This window comes from Scleropages formosus, chromosome 11 (genome assembly GCF_900964775.1).
Source record: "Scleropages formosus chromosome 11, fSclFor1.1, whole genome shotgun sequence".
NCBI lineage: Eukaryota > Metazoa > Chordata > Actinopteri > Osteoglossiformes > Osteoglossidae > Scleropages > Scleropages formosus.
This window is the reverse complement of record NC_041816.1, coordinates 19,126,426-19,149,221: the sequence shown is the minus strand read 5'-3', so window position 1 is coordinate 19,149,221 and position 22,796 is coordinate 19,126,426. Positions and strand designations below refer to the sequence as shown.

At 40.4% G+C, this 22,796-nt stretch overlaps 1 protein-coding gene across 3 annotated transcripts in view; it reads right to left on the bottom strand.

Annotated features, from left to right (window-relative positions):
• The window catches only part of shank2b (SH3 and multiple ankyrin repeat domains 2b), a 157,879-nt gene extending 137,866 nt beyond the window's left edge, over nucleotides 1-20,013 (bottom strand). For all 3 annotated transcript variants that reach the window (XM_029256178.1, XM_029256179.1, XM_029256180.1), the window contains exon 1: nucleotides 19,775-20,013. The gene's annotated coding sequence lies outside the window, so the exon portion shown is untranslated. The remainder of the gene's footprint in view (nucleotides 1-19,774) is intronic.
• Nucleotides 20,014-22,796: the final 2,783 nt, after the last annotated feature.

Below are 22,796 nucleotides of genomic sequence, written 5' to 3'. Positions count from 1 at the left end.
CATGTGGATAACATCCATCGCACAATCCACTTCAGCTGTGTGTCTACTCAAAAACTACTAAATGATTCCTAAGCATACTACATATTACAAGAGAGCAACAGAGTACATAAAAGACTATTTGACAATATCAATAAATAATAAAGTCATCATTGCATGATACCATGTGCTGAACTGGACTGACAGACATGGGCACTATTTTACAGGGCAGTGTTAAAGATTCATTTACAAACTGACTCTAAAAAACAGACAGTAAATTCAATTAAGGTTAATATTGTAAGTCACTCAAGCTTTACTAAACCTAGTTTATTGCCAAGTACTGCCCCCGCATATCTCCTCTATTAAATATTTATTATTTTTTTTTTAAACTCCTGTTTATTTGTATGTGAAAACCTGTGAATATGTGCACGAGGTAAAGCTTGTTCATTTTCAATATGTAAAAGACAGATGTTGCGGCAATCCTAGCATAAAGAATTAGAACATCTAGTAAAAGCAAACAAAGGAATACTTGATGACCCAGACAATACTTCCAAATTGCCTGCACTAAAGAAAAGGAAAGGCATGTCTTTGTTAATCCGTTACCTACAATTAACACCACTCGATTTACTAATCATTACCTTAAACAGATAACATATGGTACTGCTTAAATCAAATCAGAGCATGTGGGAAGAAATGAGAATGTTGCAGAATGGATGCTCCCTATTAACACTGGAACTAAGGAGAGCAGTGTCTGTTGGTGTATTAGATAGTGGCTATATGTAGGCAGACGTTCTCTGTATCATCTCACAAGTTACCAGCTGTGATGTCCACATGGTCTGTGAGGACTGGGAAGACTGAAGCTACACGCCTTGTTTCCATGTCCCTGATCAGAGGACAGTATGTTGCACAGGGGCTGTAGCAAGTGCCCAGGGGATCTTTTGTAACAATACCCCCTGCAGAAGACCTGGGTAGGAGGGGGCAGCACATCTGCAGTGTAGAAGGAGTCCGTTTTCAACGTCTCCAAGTACAGTAAGCTCAGAAGAAAAATGGACACATTGAGTCTTGTTTCTTCAGTTCACCCAGATGACCCAAGTACAGGTAATTTCACCTTGCAAACCATTCCTTGTTTGGCATCACAGAACTCTTGGTCATTGTCATCAACAACTTTTCTAACAAAAATAAGTATTGTAGTAAGAGGAGAAAAGGGAGGGGGGGGGGGGGGGAGAAAACACTTAAGCTTCAGTTGGTCCCAAAGAAACAACTGACTTTGGTAAACACTGCTTGTAATTTTCAGTTGTGAAATGAACCATGTTAAATGGCAAAAAAACTGGCTGTGTATCTTATTCATTAAGGGCATTTGGGAAATGGTGTGATGCTGACTGCGCCAGCACAGTTGTGGGCAGGGCAGAATACAATTCCCCAAATAATTTTTGTAATTCTTATGCAATAAAAAGGCATCTGTGCATTTTTGTAGACTTCCAGTGAGGAGAAACATATAAGGCTGCCAAAAAACAAAGAAAAAAAAAATAATCAGCGAGCTCCTGAAGGAGTGCAGCAACTGACAGTGAGCTTGTGCTCAGGATCAGCGTTTCAAAGGGGGTCTTCTGGAGTGCTTCGAAACTTACAATACAGCCCAGCTTCGCACTCACTTAACTGGCATTAATCAGCCAGACCCAGCAGTGTTTCTGGCCGCTTCATTTAAAAACTGATTTAATAGAGGGAAGAAAACATTTGTAATTTAATTGTCATACCATTTCCTCCAATAAGTCTGCTTCATAATCAGCATAAGACATAATTAAGAACCAAAACACTGAAATATGTTTCTTGTTCGAATCAGGTTTTTTTTTTTTTTTTTTTAAAAAAGACATCCATTTTTACTCTCCATCTTCTTTGTACGATAGCATAATTATGCCAGCAGAGAAAAGACTTGTACTCATCGTACCATTAATTTTCCATTTTTACAACCTTTTTTTAGAAGAAGAAAAAAAAGAATAGAAAGTTGTTGGGTGACTTTAGCAGCTGACCAATATAAAGGTGAGTTGTCTTTTTAAAAAAAAAAAAAAAAAAAAAAAAAGCCACTTCATGAAAACACAGGCTTCTGAATACTGACCAACTGTTGCTGTTCTATCAACCGAAGGAAGCAGTGAATCAAAGGACCCCAGACAATACAGCTGGACCTAAACGCTACACTATTCATCTCTTTCATTCGCCACTATGCAGGCTGGAAGAGACATGTGAGAATTTTAAAATCATTACAGCATGTGCTTTTCAAATGTTAGAGCCCCCTTTATTAAATGAGTCCCAGTAAAAGCATAGTAAATTATGCACAACACAGGAAGCTGTGGAGAGTGACGATAACTAAAGTTTAAGCATGGAGGCAGACTGAAGTGCACTGTCCATGTGTTCTGTGACAGAGGGGGGGGGGGGGAGAGAAATTTCATGCAGAACTTTACAGGTAAACTGGAAGCGAATAGAGTTCCTCATTGTGCCAGCAGATCTAAGAATCTTCTTCCATCATCCAGGTGGATAGCTGCATGGAAGGCACAATGGAACCAAGATGCATTAATACTAACAATTAGAGTACATTGCTTGAAGAAGCACGAGCTGAATTTAAGACTCTCCACATGAAGAGCAATGATCGTATTGCCTATTGTATTGAGACAAAGACAGCATGATAATCAAATCCCACAATGAACAATGCAGTTGTACCCCAAAGCCCTTTATTCATTTAGGTTGTATTTCTCTCTAAATCAATGTACTATGAAGCTTGCACACTAAGCTATTTACAAATATTCATTCATAAAACCAAGTATTTTCTTTATTACTGGTGAACACCTCCCTCAGGAGGTGCAAATCCAACCTGGGTTCATGAAGATATGAAGGCATTTGCAAGTACATTACCTGCTGCCACATAACAGAATGTAGTCCAGTTACTTTACTGATTTAGGGCAGTTAACACAAGAGTGCAAAGAACCTTTTACATGACAGGTGGATGACTTCACTCAAGTACATACTGTGTGTGGTACTTCACTGTTTCAGTGAACCTCCAAAGAAGGGTTAAAGTCCAAACCTTCAGGGACCCTGAACTACTGTAAATGATTCATTACTCTACAAATCACACCACATCTGCATAATTGCACTGTGGGTCTAATTTCCAAATTACTAACCGTTTCCAGTTCGCACACAGCATGGTAAATGGTCTTGCAGCATTCTCTGTTGTATATCAACATAATCGTATGATACATTCTTGGTGAGAGAATGTTTGCAAGTCCACTGCAGACCACAGAGTGCTAATGCTTCTGATTTCCACAGCACATTGCAGAAACTGTTGCAGCAAAGGTCAAGAAGGTGCTCTCAGCCCTCACCACAAGGGGTCTGGGTTCTCCATGAATGGGAAAACATTACATGGACCCAACTGCCCTGCTACACCCCTTTCTTGGATCTATGTCCAGTATATCTCCTGCGTTTGCAATACGTAGCAACTGTAAATAGGCCAATCCCCAGCGGAGAAGCATTTGCGGACACACAAAACAGACCAAAGGAGGGCAGGGAAGAGGACTCCAACCTACCAACCCCTTGTTCCCTCTGCCATGCAGAATGGAACAAAAAATAGAGAGTTTCACACAAAATCTGTTCACTGACAGACTGAAGCATCCTTAAATGAACTGCATCACTTCACTGAATACTACTTTGTTATGAAGACCCCTTTGAAAGCTTTCACAGGCTTATTGTTGGCACAGAGTACTTATGAAATCAGAACAAACTCAAAGTCAAAATAAGGACAAAGAGCAGCGTAATATAAGGCCTACCTGATTAAACTTTTTATGACTTACACACATGTTGAGGGAATCTCAGATCAGTCAGACAAAATATATCACCCGCCCTCCAAGATTTAACATTTGTATGTTTCGGGCTCTGTCCTCAATTGGTATACAAAGGATAGGCAGCACAAGCCAGCACCGAAAGGCATGCACAGATCAGCAAGCAGGACAGCAAAAGCTTGCCACAGGAATCTGGTTCATACCAGTGTATTGGGAAGACTCTTCTGAGCTGGCCACGTGTCACTGCCTAGCCCATAAAGGTCCCTAATGTAACGCAAACCACTGATTGAAAAGGCTGCAAACATGTCGCTGTTCACCTCAAGTCTTACAGGCCATCCTACATACCATCCAGGAGAACTGCAAAACTCCGGTAACACAGACAGCTTGCGATTCCAGGACAGGCATTAAATTAGCTTCTTGAGTCTCATCACTAGGAAATCTGGGACGCTCAAAAATGTAGGACGCTCCAGCAGAATCACTGCATGCGCTAGGCTGAAACCAAAGTACTTCATTTAGCAGTTGATGCAATCAGGATGACAGGAAGACTTCAAGAATAGATATAATACATTAACCACCCTGTTAAAGGTGGACTGGAAGCAAGCCAGATGTTCTGTGGTCAGGATCCCTATCAGAGGTCTGCTCATAAAATGGTTACCAACCTATCAAACCACAGGAAGGCTTTCTGCCTAGCTAAGCCAGTAAAGGTAGCCTTTCCAAATGAGTCAAACAGCTCAGAGCATGTCTCAGGTCCAGCTGGTGTCATGGCCCTGAATCTGACCTAAAGTTCAGCAGCAGTGGAACAGAACTGCTATTAGAGGGTGAGGATATTAAAGTCAAGAAAGGTGCTGCTCAGCTGGCTGCTGTGCAAGTGCCTCCTGCAGACATGCTGGGTGCCAGTGGGTTACCAGTTACCCACAGTGAAAGATGCTCTGATCCTCCCGTTTCCCCAATCGTGTGACCTGTGAAAAAGGAATTGACTTGGCAGGCAGTGTATTTAAGGAGTCCACCAGTGCCACTGAGCCATCCAGACAGAACGGGGGGGGGCAAAATTGGAACTCAAAACAAACTGCAAAAGGCAGTTTGACAGAATAAATAAAATCCAGCATTTAGAAATAACTATTACAAAGCTAAATACACTCAAGACTCTTCATTTTACAAATCTCTTTTACAAAAATCTGGATGTACCTTCTTTTTCAACTGGGTAAGACAGAACAAGCTGCATAATGCTATCATATTAAAGATTATAAAACTGATAAACAACATACTCTGAAGGCCAGCCAGAATGCATACTGTATATAAGGCATCATCAAAAGGTTGTATGACTTCTCTATTTCAGGCAATAGTATATATACATTTTATGGACTAACCCCTTTAACCTCCTTCAGACAATATGCATTTGTCCCAGCATTCCCTTCACTTTCGTAAAAAATGGCAAACTAACTGAAGTGACCAAATTTTTCAAATGAAATTGGAAGGAAAGAGACCTGACGATATTCCATGCATCCATAATAAAGCCAGAACTTACAACATACTCCAGTCTTAAGTTTTTCCATCACACCTTTATGCGACTGGACTACAAGTTTCAGGTCCCATTCAACTAAAATTCTTAAGTTTCACTAGTTCCATGAAATCTTAAATATTGTTTTCATTCACACAGTCCTCCAAATGCCTCATAACATAACACTGCCATAAATTGAGTAATTCTCTGTCCTAACCACATGAAGGCAAAATTATCAATGCTGACTGGAGGAAAGTTTTCAGCCAATAAGTAGTCTCATCAAAAAGACAATGTGTACTGGACTCACACCAAGGCAAGAATAAAATGTCCAACAGCAAAAACTTATATGAAGTGAAAACTTGGGGTACAGAGTTATCCAGTTTGTTCCCGTGAGGACAGTCACATCAGAATACATGAATTTTGTACTTCACTGTTCAAACACCCCCTACTTATGTGCCCTGGACTACTAGAACCACAAACCTATATTTCCAGGTGTTCTGGGTCTCTAGAAAGAGTCCCATAAACATATAACTTTGCAACACACTATAAACTGATCACGATTTTTTTGGTAACCACTTCTGGCAAGTGCAGCTTTTAGATGCTTATGACTTTTTCTATTTCACACATAGGCATCAATACAGCTACTTGTGACACATTAGGAATCATGTCACTGGTGCACCTGCTTAATACATAAAAAATTAGACCCTTTTCAAACGGAGTGAAGTCTCATCTGGCTGCTCTGCCAATCCTGAATATTACAGTCTGCTTTTAAACAGCACATATGAAGAGTATTGGGAAGAGACTTTCACACTTTCCTTAGGGTTGAATGAGAATCCGTTACGGAAGGCCCTTCAGCTATATATAAATACGTTTGTGTGCATATTGCGTTTTTCCTGCACTTAGAGCTATATTTTAATATTAAAAGGTGCAGAATAATTTCTAGCACATCTGCATATCTTAAATTACATTCTGATGGAAGTAATTCTTTATTGTGCTGCTCGTAAAAAAAAACAAAAAAAAAACAAAAAATTGCTCGTAATACACAGCTGATAAAACATCTTGGTCCATTTCTGTTTAAGTCTTGATGCTGTCATTCCTTTGGTTTGTTCTTTGCCATTCTCAGCCTCATACAGGCTGCCTACAAGAGATGGTACATTCCTCACTCATTATCAACAGAAACATTTTGCCTATGGTACTGAAGAAGTTGAGTCTGCAGTTGTACACCTTTCATCCTAGGAGCAGGTAATAATGTGATGACAACTTCACAGCAGTGAAATATCACTTGTGTTGTACATATTGCACATACCACTCTGCTCTGCTTTGCAGCATTCTAGAACGCAGAACAAAGTTCCTGGAGTCATCACGCATATGTTCCAAAACACATCCTTCAGGAAGGCTGCCAAGAAGGCCATGTTTGAAAGCACCATTGAAGTAAATTTTCAGCACCTCCCAACTTTACCAATAAAATTGCAACAACACTCTACACTATTGCACATCTACAGAGTGCAGCTCCCATGGAGCCAGCAGAGAAGCAGGTACAGGTATGTGTGCTGGGAGGATGACCTACTGACAGGTGGCAAGACCTGCAAGGAATATGCAAGTAAACAAGCCTGCTCAGCATGGTGTGAGGCACACCAGTGTTAAAAGGAAGATTGCTATGTGCTTTGAGCAATGCTTCATGGTGAGCTCCCTTTTGTTAGATCTGATGGATGTCTAAAAGGCACCATCAACATATTGAACCATATTGTGACTGAACAGCACTGCTCACATTATCTGCACTGGAAGCTTCTCAGTTAGGGATAATTATCTTTCCAATTTCTTTTTTTTTGTCTTTGAGAATTTATCTGAAGAACATTTCTTTGGAAAGCTCATTACTGTGTTGAACCTAAACAAAACTAAAAGCAAAAAGGCATACAGTCAAAGAAAATGGTGTGAACCAACTAAAAGACCAGAGCCCTATCCCGAAATTAAGAACGGACCTTTCACTGTTCCCATTACCACCTCTTTAAATGTCAAGCGTTTGATGTTTCACAGCCATAACAACCAAAAGAAGTTTATTTAGGTCTACTGTAATTAAAATGATTTGTAAGCGCATTTTAAGCAAAGCATATGTGGCACGCCCAGGCCGATGGAGAGGACAGAGGGAGGGACTCGCCACACCTGGGGAAAATAACGACCTCTACTTCAGCCCCTGTGCCCGACAGTGAACGATGGAGACAGAGAAAGAACCAGAAACCGACGTAAGATGACCTCACTGTGAGCAAGGAACCCTGCCCAGTCCCGCACACCCAACAAGACCTCCTCCCCCCCCCCGCCCCGTACCCCTTCCCGGTCCCTCACTTTCCTCCACTACCCCCCAACCGTGACCCGTTCCACTGTCTGCAACACTAGTAAATAAAAGGAGCACAAACACACACCAGCTGTCTCCTGCATCGTGTATCACAGCATGTTTTCTCCTATTTAGGTGGTGGTGGTAAAATGATCTTCAAATCTAGTTTTTTTTTTTTTTTTTTTTTTAAACATTCTAACAACTCAACTGAACTTAAAGGAAGAGCCCCAATTCAGGTTTATAATTCTATGTCTTTTCTTCCAACCACTACACAACACAGTACCTGCTATATGACTTTACTTTCTCTATTTTGAAACACACAAAACAGGTCTTAACTATACAAGTTATTCTTGAATTGACTAAAACAATGTCCTGTAACTACATCTGAAAACATAGCAGCTGGTCACCATTTGGTTGAACACACATTAAAGTCTACACCTGAAGCTTTCAGCATGATATCAGTACAGAATGGACACGTACAAAATACATTTTTCGGTCCAGAGTTTCTGCCTCCACAACTCTACAAAACTGACATTTGCAAAGAAATGACAGTTTGTTTTTCTGTATATGCAGCCACAATAAATTTTCAAATCATGCTCATATTTTCCAAACATCACATAAAAAAAATGTTTTTAGTAGTTGCAGGCTTTAACTGAATGTATAACCATGTCATTATATCACTGACTGTTCACAGCTTTATCCCTATGTTTATTTTGTTCTGAAAATTTGAGCTTACACCCTCTTTCAGAAAATAGTCTCTCACCTCTGTTTTGGCTCAGAATGTTCATTGATCGTTATTTATAGTACTTCTATCCTTACATAGTCATCCCTTTGGTGATACATTAAAACAAAATCAAGAGCATGTCCCAATATACTGTAATATTTGACAGAAAAGCATATTTTCAAAAAAATTAATCATGACAGCTGCCGAGACAACTGTGAACTAGCAAAGCAGTACAAGTTGTATACATCATAATTAATAGCTTTAATTGTTGAAAGTACACATAACCTGACAAATTATTCAGTAAGTTAAAACTTAAGGGACTTTTTATAGCAAGGTTTCTGCTTGCTCTTTCGGCGGTGCCTTATTTCTTTCAAGCAAGAGGAAATGGAGGGATGGCCTAATTTATGCATGTTTAATATTCACTATCCGCTGATACTTCTCAGTTTGTGGCAAAAACACTCTTGGTACTGCTTTATATCCCAGTTGAGCCATATCTTTTTTATTAGGACAACACCGCCAGCACCAGAGATAAGCAGGCATCCAAGTTAAGTCATTTGCAAATAGCATTTCTCTGGTGCTGTGGTATATCAGTTTTATTATTACTACTACTACTACTACTAGCTTATTTGAAGCCATAATCCAAGGCAACTTACAATGGTAAGTTTGCATGGCTCAAGTCCTATTTGCTTCAATTATTTTAAACTTGGTTCTGAAAGTCAGGTCTAACAAAAGGATTTTCGGAGTTGTAAAAGTCCATGCATTTTTCAATCTGACCAACAGAACAAAATTTTGTAGAGTATCATACTTGGAATGAGTTTAGAGTCCACATCAAACTAAACCCCATGGCTACAGATCATTTTTTCCTTCATTAAAGAAAATGCTGATTTGCAGAGTCACATAAATCATACAACAATATTCAAACTATTCTGAATTTTCTTGAGAGGCAGGTAATAAGTATATGTCTGGTAACAGCTGGTAGCATAGTGGTTACAGCTACTGCCTTTGGGCCCAGAGGTTGCAAGTTTGAGCCCCACCTCCAGCTGTAGTACAGTTGAGCAAGGTACTTACCCTAAATTGCTCCAGTAAAATTAACCAGCTGTATAAATGGGTAAATAATTGTAAGTTTGTAACTAGAACAATTGGAACCGGAACTGGAACATTGTAAGTCACTTTGGAGAAAAGTGTCAGCTAAATGAAGAAATGTAATGTAAATGTTTCCAGCACTTTCTTCCCCTTAAGAATGACCAATTATTTGCTTTTAGGCATGTAATGACATCACAAACACATAGTAGCAAGTTAGTTACATAACAGTGCTAAGGTTTTACTGCTCTTGATGAATTAGGAACATTCCTGGCATTGGGGGAGAACCCTTGATGTTTGATACCTGAAGCTCAACAGACCAAATAACTACCTACAGAGGAGGCTCAGTATGGAGGCAGTATTGATGGCTAACATAGTGAACGAAAATCTGCTTGTTACAGGCTGCAGCACAAACGTAGGGCCATCTTTAGGACTGTTCTCAATGTGAGCAAGAGCCACTTCCACAAATATGTAATATTTAAATTAAATAATAAAGATATGCATTAAGGACATTATATAAGGTATTTATAAAAGCAAAATGAACCAATATTTTTTCCACTAAATTGAAAACAAAAATTGTATTTTGAACAATTTCATAACTGATGAGTTTGAATATGAATGGTCATAAAACAGGTACATATCAGGCTTGTGACTTTGTTAATCTCACTGTTAGCACCAACTGAATATTAAAAGTACTATTCTTATGTGAAAAAATCCATACTAAATTTTGACCCAAGTATTCATCTTTGATATGGAGGCAAAACACACACATACCCACACACTGTCAGAAACCGCTTGTCCCGAGCAGGATCGCGGTGAGCCAGAGCCTAACCCGGCAATACAGGGCGCAAGGCTGGAGGGGGAGGGGATACACCCAGGACGGGACGCCAGTCCGTCACAAGGCACCCCAAGCGGGACTCGAACCCCAGACCTGCCAGGGAGCAGCCACAAGCCAAACCCGCTGCGCCACACATGGAGGCAAAACACACAGACACACAGCATCTGAATCGCTTGTCCCATACGGGGTCGCGGGAAGCCAGAGCCTAACCCAGCAACACAGGGCATAAGGCTGGAAGGGGAGGGGACACACCCAGGAGAGGACACCATTCCGTCGCAAGGCACCCCAAGCGGGACTCGAACCCCAGACCCACCAGAGCGCAGGACCCGGTCCAACCTTCTGTGCCACCGCACCCCCTGGAGGCAAAGCTTTAAACATTATTCTTCCAATATTGAGTTTACTGGCAGAGAGTACAACACTCATTTATCAACTATACTTTATTATGTAGCAAAATATTTGCAAAATATTTTGTTTGCAGATTTGTAGTATGTTTTTGTTTCAGACCAATTAAGACCATGTATGTCTTACTTAAATACGATTATGGAAGGTCTCAAGACAGAGTGCCAAGATTGAAAGAACAGTAAAAAAAAAGTTTGCTCTTCCCCAATGGCATGAATAACAGAGGCTCATTATGTGTAATTGGGTTATAAAAAAGCCTTGTGGCTTGTTACACTGACAAATTTGATTTCTGAAGCATTCCTGGTTTGAAATCAACACACACAGTGAAGCTGACCCTTCAAGCATCATCACAAGTCTTGCTTCCAATCAACACATCTGGCTCTCACTCTGCTGCTTACAACTACAAGAATGAGAGTGTTAACTGGCTTATGGTTGAGAACAGAGAACATGAAATAAGAGACTGAATGAGTTACCATATGCCTAGCCAAAGCATGGCTACTGGAACCAATGGACACTTCCTTAGGTTTTACTGAGGCTTTTTGTTCATTTCAAAGATGTTGCAAGGTGTATGAATATTCTTGTTCTCTTCTGTATTCCATGCAAATGTCATTTAATGCATCTACATAAATCGCATTTATCCTGCCATACAAGAGTTCACTGCAGGCCTTTGCTTCTCAGAAGACAGTACTTACCAGGGACTGTTGGTATATCCTTATAATTGCTTTCAAAGTGCTGACGATTTTGCTTCATTTGGTGGTGAAGCATCCTGAAATGGAACATTCATCTTGGTGTCCACCTAGTAATGATACTTACTATACTACAAACCATGTACTTAGACACACTACATCCAGCAGTTAAATTTCAACTGACTTCTATACAAGTTGTATGTGGGTCTGGGTCTTCTCAGAGTCAAAGTGTTTCTTTGTGGTAGAAGATTTAACTTCAGAAGCAAAAACTGTTATAAAAAGCTCCACACCAAAGGCCCAAAAAAATTCACATCCATCCATATGCTATTTTCCTCTGAAACACAGAACTGCTAGAGATCTCTTCCTGGAGAATGAGCCCACAAAAACAATGTCCATCCCACAACTGTCAGAGAGACCCTTCATTCCAAGCCGCTGTTACATGAATGAATTATGAGATCTACAAACGACAAGCAAAAATGAGTTGCTGATGTTCTCATTCTCAGAAAAGAGCAACTCTTTGGAAGTCAGCAGTGGCCAGCCTTCCTCAGCACACTTTGCATGGATGAGACAATCTTGCAAGTTTTTGGCCTTTCCTGACCATATAATTTGCATCCCAGTGTTCAATCATATCAAGATATCAGCCACAGAATACAAATGTCACACAATTATATTTTTACAGTCTCACCAAGAGACAGTTCATATGGGACTTATTCATTCATTATTTACTGATTGCTCTAGCACTATCCGTGGATGCAAATCTTGGGTGGAAATGAGAATCACCCTGTTGAGGTTCAGATGGACTTCCAACAGGCTGGTCTCACAAATCTTCCACTGGTGGTGTAATATGTACAGTCTTGACAGAGAATGTGGATTACTTAGTCAGCTGTGAAAATCTAATCCAATTACTCAGTATTCAAGTCGTATCTTTTTGAGCAAAAACTGACAGTTCTTGGTCACATTTGCACAAGTCGAGCAACAGACGTGTGAAAAGCTTGACTGAGACCTACCATGGGTGCATTCAGGAAAACCTGCAGGGAAGATGCCTGTGTTTGCCCTCGCTGGGCGACAAATCCGCTTCCTGCCTCTCTTGGACTGAGTAAGCCCTGCCAAACAGATCCTTCTGTTGTGCTTTGGAGGTCGATGCCTTTAATTTCTTAGCTGCCATCTGGTCAAAAGCAACCAATCATAAATGCTACTAAATTCAACATCTGTGTAAGCACAGACATGATAATCACCGTGTTGTTACGAAAGCCTGGATATAAGATCACAAAACATATAACACAAAAGAAGAGTACATAAGAAAAACTAGGCTACATTCATAGAAATGCACCTATGTGTGAAAGAAACTAGTTGAAAACATCTTCCTTGCTGGTCCAGAAAGCTACATTAAACATAATACACCAGCCACTTAGGGCTATTGCAACAGAGGAAGATGAAAGGCATGGAATAAGATAAATCACGATGTCACTGCATTCTAATGTCTGCCAGGATTCTCAGCCAGTACAAAGTCAAACTTTTTTTTTTTTTTTTAAAAAAAAAAAAAAAAAAAAAAAAAAAAAAAAAAAAAAAAAAAAAAAGACTACAGTAAATGCATCTTGTACAAGAGGGAATGATGTCACAAAGGCACTTCATTTCTTCCAGTCAACAGTAGTTTCATCAGATCTAAACTCATTTCATGTCATACTTAAATCAGACGTTACCAACTATAAGGCTGTACATTTCAGTTAAAATACGTATTCGGGAAGTCAAAGCAAACATAAGCATTGAAAAGAACTATTGAGAGCTAAAGTAAGTTATATATGTGAAATTTACTTTAAAGTAGGGCACACTTATGAAAGAGTCTCAGCATGGCTAACATAACTAATTACTTCTTTCTGTCAGTGTTATTATTCTTCTAATTATGACTGTATTTTTAGCAGATGAAATGCTTCCACTGTGCTATTTAACAGGAACTCTTGAAAGCCCAGCAAAAGGTAAGTCTGTGCCTGAGCAAATGATTGTTATTCAGCTGTTTGAAGGATGACTTGGTTCATATAATAACCAACAAGGTCTTAGCTGTTCCAGTGGTAGACACCAAACAAAGTTGCTACACCCTGAATATACAGGCCCATGTATATACATAACAGAATTATGTCCTGCACTAAACTAGGCCTCTGGAGGACTGCAACACTAATTAATTGAGGCCTTATGAGGTGAAAGCACAAAACTTAAATCAATTTAGAACAGGGTTGGGTAATCAGGCTCAACATATGTCACAAGGACTGAGGGATTTTGCGGTGTCCTACAATTTATTTGACAAATTAACACCTGTGTTTGCATGGAAAAATAACATCACTGGCCTTTACAGGTGTCATTGTTTTAAATGACCTATTTGAAAATGTACACCTAATATCTACCTGCAGTCTTCAAGGGGCATGATAGGCCACCCCTGCGTTACAACTTTTGTAGGATGTTTGAAGAAAGGTGTTTGCGTACCAGCTTTGATCTCACTTTACTCAAAGACAACATCCTCAATGCTCTTTTGAGTACACTCTTCAGCTACTCCTGAGCTCATAATATTGCTTAAACATCAACGTAAAATCAACAACAACACACGTTTTTAAAGCTACTTCTATCTTTTGCGCTCATCTCAACCTGCGCTTTTTTTTTTTTCTTTCTTTTCACGGATCAGAATGCATCACCAGCCCACCAAGGGTGTCTGATTCCACACTATCCAACTTGACAGGTAAAAATTTCTCCATTCATCATTTGACGATTAAAATCTTTATTCAATAAATAAATGAATCCTAAAAACTGCCATGCCAATAATAAAATCTAAAATAAAACAATAAAAATCAATAAGACTTCCCAGCTTGCTTAGCATTCCCGGTCTCTTCTCCCACTGCCAAACACAGTCACCCCATCATTTCCCCAGAAGTGCCCCCAGTAGTTGAACACGTTATTTACAAGTTACCCACAATGCAACTATTGACAATAAACACATTCCCCACTCAACCTCACAGTAACGCAGGTCATTACAATACATTAAAATCAAAAACAAGCACAGAATCTCTGCCACACATAGACTGATTTACTATCAATCCCCTTCAAGATGATTTATTGATCTGTTGAAATGGATTAGCTTTTAATTTTTCCACCATTAACAAGCTATCTTCCATGGACCGTAAACCATAAAATCAATTTTATGAGAGAGCAACCTTCACTGACATTTTAGAATCAAACATGGACCCAGGTGCACAGCATTTCAATATAATGTTAAATTAAATTATAAACTCATTTAAGACTCAAATAAGATGCCTGAGATTAAACAAATAGCTGTGAAACAAGCTGTTGGTTTAAGGTTTTTAAAAATAAACTCAATTATTGCCAATTTGTATAACTAGGTGCAGTTCTTTAGAATTTAAAGAGAAGCTTCACATGGAAAAAATGCATCATATATACTGAATTTTATTATGATCTTAGTTTTCCCTAGTGCATGACTTTTCTGAACTGTAAAACTCACACTTCATCAAAAACAACCTTACCAGGCAATGGTTTGTGTAAACACAACAGCTGTAATGGAAAAACTGTGATATGCAAAAGGCAAAGGACACAAGAGAAATTAATTCTATCAGCCATTTTTAATATGGACTACTTCGACTGACTATTTTGGTGGAGGTTATATACAGGGGATGAACAAAATATATTTGAAATACCGAACAATGCACGAATATCAAGGACCTAATAAGTAGCAGGGCCACTGCTTTCATAAGAAAACTCAACCGTATAGTGTGATTATTGTACCATTATCCATGAAGAAAAGTCTCCAATTCTTGGAGGGAAGAAAGTAGACAAATACTTTGTATTCTGTGCTCCAGAACAGGTCCGATGACATTTAGGTTATTTGACTGGGTAAACCATGGAAGGCGAACGACTTCATCCTGGTGTTAATGGGGGCATCATCATCTTTGAATATTGCACAATCAAGAAATTGATTGCACCACTGGGTGCACCTGGTCAAATATCTCCAAAATCCTTGGCCGTTATATGAGGATGCAAAGGATCACCGGACCTTATGATTCCCACAAGATGGTGGCCATATCATTATGGATCCTCCACGTTTAACAGCTGGCAACAAACATTGTGGGTTGAAGGCATAGTTCAGCTTTCTCCAAACATCAGCCCATCCATATTCATGAGTCATTAGACCATATTAATTTTTTCAGTTGCTCAGGGGTCTAGGTTTTGTGTTTTAATTTGTGCAGGGGTCCTCAATAGAAGGACTTTCAAAATGGCAGCCCCACAACAATTTCCAGTTTTGCGAAGGTCGCAACATAGTTTTTCTTGAGACTGGGTCACAGAGATGCCCATTCAATTCTGCGGGACTTCTTGAGGCATTTAGCAACTATTCTATGAACTTTCCACCTATCCCGTCACCGAACGTGCGACCACTGTTCCTCTTTGCTGTTGCAGTTGGTTAATGTTTGGCATATATCATTAAGACAATTGCCGTTTAAATTAGCCTTTAAGTTGATACACCTGTAATTTGGGAACTAACTTTAGAGCCTCTTTAAAACTCTGCTAGCTGCCTCATGTTGCTTTGAAAAGTAATATCCATATTAACTGTCAAACTGCCACATATTGCTAATTAGCAATCAGCCTAATTGCAACTGTTTTTAATTGTGGTCTAGTGGATTCAAAGTCTTTACCATCACAACTTCTGTTATGTCCACCTCATATAGTTGTAACTCATTAAGAAAAGCACTTGAATAGAATAAAAACTTGTTCCTGTCCAACAGACATTACCACACCTTTATGTCTAATGTCATGATAAAAAAAAAAAATGCAGATCAGTTTTAATTTGTGGACATGAAAGACAAAACTATGAAAAGGGGAATGTAACCAAGAAGACATGGCTTGTACAATGGCTACCTTGTTGGTACTGACACTGTCCCTAAGCCAGCCAGTGGAGGCAACCACTAAACCTGTGTGCATTGAATAATACATTACCTTTGTTACTAGGAAATACCAGCATAATGTAAAAAGGTTTTTGTTCAGTACAAGTGTGTGTGCCAAAGACCCGATAAATGGCAACAAAGTGTTCGTTTTACGTGAAAGCTCTCAGCTTTAAAATATGAAATTGTACATTTCAAACAAGTTGCCAGAAAAAACACTGACACTGAATTGCACGCCCTGTCACAGCAGCTATTAATGTCACTCAACTTAGCCTTCTTCACATACTTGAGAAATAAATTCTTTCCTCTTAGTAAATTTACAGCTATTATGCCATGGGGTTAGCAGTCAGTTTAGGTACATAATTTAAAGAGCACCTTTTCTGAAAGTCCTCTGCTTTTTCCTTCAACAAGACAGTGAATAGCCTGGCTGATGTTGAAAGGGAAGGATAGTTATTTTGCCAGAGGCAGACATAACATATTTTAAGTATGTCAAATATCTGGTAGACATTGGTCCACTTACTAAGTTTATTTCTGGACCCATTCATTCCATACTGAACAATTTATTCATAGGCCAAGGTGAATTATCTGCACATTGGCAGAAGAAAGCCTAGTTGGACAGACCATCAAGGTCTTTCTACCCTGGAGATTCAAAAATGTTGGCTAACCTGCAGTACTGATCGCTCTCATACAAGATCCACAAACAAGTCATCGCTGACGGAAGCCTGACTTTTCTAAAACCCTTTACGAAGACAAAGGGTGCAACTGGGGCACAGCAAGAAAGCTAATTGCCACCTGGGTTCTTTTCCACATGTTTAATTTTAAAATTAGCCCCATGAATATTAGACAAATTTGTTATAATTATCTGCATTTACAAGTTTACTGGTTCTTATTGGTCAATGTCATCATATGGTATGAAACTTACGGAGGTGTAATTAAATGTTTTTATGGAAATCCCTTCTAATAAACCTAGGTCTAGCACATAACACCATATACATTTTACATACACTGTATTGAAGAGCATGGATATTATATCCAAATATCTCTTTACTGGATACAGAGCCCCAGAGGTCCTAAAGAAATGAGCATGAATACTGGTAGTTTTACAACAACGCAACCCATGAACCCACCAGGCACTCTGGCCCATTTGTGCTGGTTTGCTTTGTGGATCTGTCTGCAGGGGCACAGAGACATCAACCCCTGCAGTCAGCGATAAGAGCATGATTAGTTCTGCACAAGAGGCCCGCTTTTTTTCGCAGCAGGCTGCAGTGTCTGCCGCCAGGAGTGGTGAGCCATGTTGAGCAGTAGAGTAGCGTTTCATCCTGTATGGGGAAGAGGGGTCTAGTGCCACCTGTGTCTATGATTGCATCCGGCAGACAGATGTCCTCAAGCCGACTGCTGCCAGAGGCTGTAAACGGCATGGGACGGTTGAGTTCACCTAGCACATATCCCACTAGAGAGTGGTGACCCCGCCCCCCAAAGCCCCATACCTGGCACCACCTTGTCACTGAAATGGAAATCCTTACACAACTACACTACAAACTGGATTTTGTCACATTTGGTTGACTGACCCATGACCTTGTCAAGATGCATACCACACACGCTGCAAGTTCGAGGGGTGCCACAGAAATACTACCAATGAGGCTCCACTGACTCAAGACCTCGCAGTAGCTATCCATTAACATCCATTGGGAAAACAGGATGCAAACGGACATGCTCAGCTTGCAAACAGAAGCAGAAACACACTGCTACTGATTGCACAGCATAGTCAAGGCTGACACAGCACTGCCAGCCATCAGCTAAAATTATGTTATCAATATACACATAAAACAGTGACCAGTAAGTGCCAATACAGTTACACATATACTTGGTTGATTTTATCCTACAATTTTATACAGGTGTTAACACATACAAGAACCACTCGCTGAATGTCTAAATTGCCCATTATTTACCCACCTCTTTCTGCCTATCATTGGGTAAACACTTTGCTCTATATTGGCGCTGGTGCATACAGTACACAGCACACACATCCAGACAGACTGACAAATTGGTAGGCTTCCATTTCCACGGAACGCATCCCAACTCATTGTCAGGATATGGGGAACCTGAAGAGCATGTCTTTGGACTGTGGGAGGAAACCAGAGCACCTGGAGGAGGAAACCCACATGGACACAGCAAGAAACATGCGAACTCCACACAGACTGAGCGGGAATCAAACCCACGTCCTCTCACACCACCCAGGTGCCGAGAGACAGCAATGCTCCTCGCTGTGCCCCGTGCCGTTTTAAAAAATGGGAGCAGCTATTATTACAGTGGTATAACCATTCGTCAGGTATTGAGGAGGACCAAAAAAGTGTTGGCAAATTACCCAATGGATTATAGGATAATATAATGCGGTTATATGCAGCTATTTGGTGGTTTCTTTGAACAAGGGGTGGGATGCGCCACTCTGTGTTTGGAGTATGATCTTGGAGGAGTATATGAGGAAAAAGCTATACTGTATATAATTAATGAGAAATTATGTAAGTTCTGATTTGTGCTATAATGACCAGCCAGATTACACTACTTTGACTTTTTTTTGCATGTAGACAATGTGTTTGTCATCCTAAAGACAACAGGTGGAATGTACCTGCCGTGACCACAGAATGTTAACATAGCTATAAGTGTGTGACAGAGGGAGTGTGTTCCACTGATGTATGGATGAGTGACCCATTGTAAGTAGTGTATCTAGTAGTGTAAGTCACTGCGGTGAATAAGGTGTGGGATAACAACACTACATAGAGTTCATTGGAAGGTAAATAAAAGTAAAACGCAGTACAAAGAACTTGTTTTCCTTTTTTTTCTGCATGCTGGGCTAACTTCACCTTGGCTAAGAGGTAACAGGGCTGGTGTACCCGAACAACAACGACAACACAGGAAAAAGTGTGTCCTGTTCTTTACCAGAGCAGATGAGAAACTCAAAGCCGGTTCGCATAAGCGAACGGTTTTAAACTAAGAGCCACAAGAAGTCTTTACTACAAGCACTTCTTGAAGTTCTTCACCGTCTTTTATTATTACTCGCACCAAGATACATAACATATTATTATCAAAGTAAAAAGCGAGTGAAACACTAGTTCAGCGTTTTGCCAGCAATGTTCTCGTCATCGCATTTTTTTCCTCAACAACTTAGTCCCAAGTGTGAAGCCACGTGCACTACTGACTCAAAGTTACTGCAACGGATTCGAACCCCAAGCACTCAAAACAGCCCTCTGTTTTTTTTTTTTTTTGGATGTGAATGTTTATTACTCACATCATCGAAGTTTACTCTTTTCCTCCTCTCTTTCTCCGTCATATTTACTGCACTGAATAATTCCGCCGTTAACTGAGTGAACCGCGCGAGCGACGGTGGACACGCGCCGCGGTCACCTGAAGAGCGCGAAGAGCAGCAGTCGAGTCGCGCGCTCCGGACACACACAGAGAGAGAGAGAGAGAGAGAGAGAGAGAGAGTCTCACCTTGACAGGTACAACGCTCTCGGCTCTAAAAAGAAATCATGCCTTCACGCCGCCACCAATCCTCAGGAAGTCGGGCGTCGCAACAAAAAGCCGCGAACGTCCGCGCAAAGGTGTAGTAACTTCCTGCGAGAGCGGGGCACTCGGCGGACTCTGCTCGTCCCGCCTGGCTGGGCTGCCGGAGTGCGAGCAAATTCAACGCGCAGGAGCGGACACTGAGCGCTGCGCGCGCGCGGCGGCCCGTTCTCGAGGGCTGCCGGAGTGACAGAGCGAGCGAGCGAGCGAGCGCGCGCGCGAGAGAGAGCGAGAGAGAGAGAGAGAGAGAGAGAGAGGCGGAAAACGCGCGCGGAGTTTGATGTGGAAACGCGCACCTGAGGACCGGATCGAGGAGTGGCGGTGGAATGGGAGGGGCCTGAAATGCACACCTGCTGTCTCCCGAGCCCCACAGCACACGTGTTCGTTTGACTTGCGTGGAAATACTGGCACTTCTTCAGGCAGCGCGGCAACGCCGGTGTTATTTTGCCGCAGAAGATATTTAGAATAATATAATTTGTCGAGCTTCCAAAACGAATTCCTAAAAATACCGACAATCGGACCTTTTCATTTTGTCAGTCATAACATGTTCATGTTCACGTTTGTCTTGGTTAGAGCTAATGACTTTTATTTGGGAGGTTCCTGGTTCGAATCCTGGTGCTCTGAACTGATACAGATCATTTAGTTATTTATACAGAATTGCAGCTGTATAAGGAGAAAGTCTTTAAAGTTGCTAACTCTAAGTAACCTTGACAAAGTGCATTTTTTTCTGTTTTCTATCTTTTATCTCTGCTATTACCTTTTCTGTTCTGTTGTTTCTCTTATGATTTCATTTGCTGACTGGACCACCCTGAAGAATTAAATAATAGAGACAATAAACTCTTACTAAGTCATGCATACTTCTCCTTCTGCTCTGTTTCTCAGAAACTCTGTGAACATCTGCTATGTTTTGTAATTTCTTTTTTTTTTTTCCTAACCTTATTTTATATAATTCCTTTGTTTTGCCAACACTGAAAGGATGAGTACAGGATGTCAGGATGACTACAACTGAAATATGCTAATATTTTGTTATGATTACAGTGCTAATTATTATTATTAGTATGGGTGATACATACTCCTATCATAACTGTTCAACTTAGTTGAGGAGAAAATTTAAAGACTTAAAAATACTATATATCTGCCAGAAATGGCAGCGTACAAGGTGCTATGTCAGGGAACTTAAACATAAACAAGCGGGAAACCAGGATCTGTGCGTAAATTCAGGTTATTGACCATTTGTCTCATTTGGAACGGACATAGATTGGGGATTGCAGGTGTGTGTCTTGAGCTCCCCGAGCAGAATGCTGCTTTAACATTCTCTCCTGAGATACATTCAGAGAGGAGGATGGCCTGGTCAGGACTGGAGCTGCTCTCTAGCAAAGCCCATCTGCTTCTCCTCCTGAGGGATGTCAGAAAATGCTGGAATCTTCCATCTCATATGTTGTGTGTGGGGAGTCCTGGAACAGAACCTTTCTCCACGGTTACGGGTTGATTCATGGCATCTGACTGGCTTCAAACCATGTTGGTTCCAGGGTTAGAGTTAAATATGTCTTTCAACAGTATGCGGATTTTAGCTGCGTGCTGTTGAAAAACATATTTGACAGCAGAACAATATTCTGCTGTCATCCGCTATGCATCTGCAGATTTATATAAAACAAATAAATAAATCCTTCCAACGTGAGATCAAAGGTAACTACAAGCACGGATATCCTGATGGAATAACCATATTGTCATTTTGGACCATACTGAGGACTCTCGACCGGCTAAGAGTCCGTTTAGAGTCGCATTGTGCTGTAAGTTCAACTCCTCTGCTGAAATATTTATAGCAGATGCGCATTATTTACATGTTTGTATTTATATATCCAATAAAACAAGATGGCCTCTGGTGGCATATGGCTGCCTTGTCATCCAACAAGTCCATTTGGCATCAAAAATCTAGGTAGTAACTTGTGCCTAATGAATGGGCTTTCCATGGCAACAGCACTTACTCCTCAGTAAAATTAACGTTTAGCATAGCAACAGTGCAATTCTCACAGAACTAATCCCCTGCCAGGCCATATGTAATATTTACAACCCAGCTGCGGCAGATAAGTTCTAGTGAAAGCGTGCATATGGATTCTTCGTTTTCAACCAACTCCATAGACGTGCTGCATTTCCTCCGAGGCCAGATGCACTGATGGAATTCTTTTGTTCCGTCCTCATTTCCCCTGCCCTTCCAAATTGGTGTTACATTTGTACATATCACTTTTTTGCAGTCTATATTTATTCTTGCGAAAATTATTATGGTCCAGCGTATTACACTTGTTTTGGGTCTAAAAATATGTTTCTGCTAACTCTTCAGTATTTTCTTTTGTGTCCATTTAAGTCACATTGTATCATCGAAGGAATAAGTGTGAATGTTTAAGCAAGAGTTTCCTGCTATGTGCTCACGTTTTGTTAACGTAAAGAAAATATTTTTCCTGTAATTTTAAGGTCATTTCTTTATAGCACTTATCTTGGCTGACTGGGGGGGTAGATCTAAGCGCTTTGTGTAATGCAGCACACAGGTGTCAGATATCGCTGAGGGTCTGGCATATGATATGTATAAAAGTGAAAAAAGTTAGAGTCTGTGCCTCCCAGACATGGATGCTCATCTGATGTACGGTGAGAGGCAGGTGTGTGTAAGCAGCACCTATTCAGTTCTTATTTTTTCAGTCCGTGGTATTAAGTGAGGCAGGGAGTCTTCTTTGCCATGGCAACACAAGGGAAACCAAAAACCATCTAAGAGTCACTGGTTACAGTTGCCTAATTAAAGGTTTAGTGTACATACTCTGTAAAGGCAACTATTCATGATCTATAATGAATAATGCAAAAGAACAAGCTTTTCACATTCTGAATCCTCTTTAATACTGACATACACATACAAATATATACACATTCAAAAAGGTATACCCTGGTATATGGACTCCCAGTT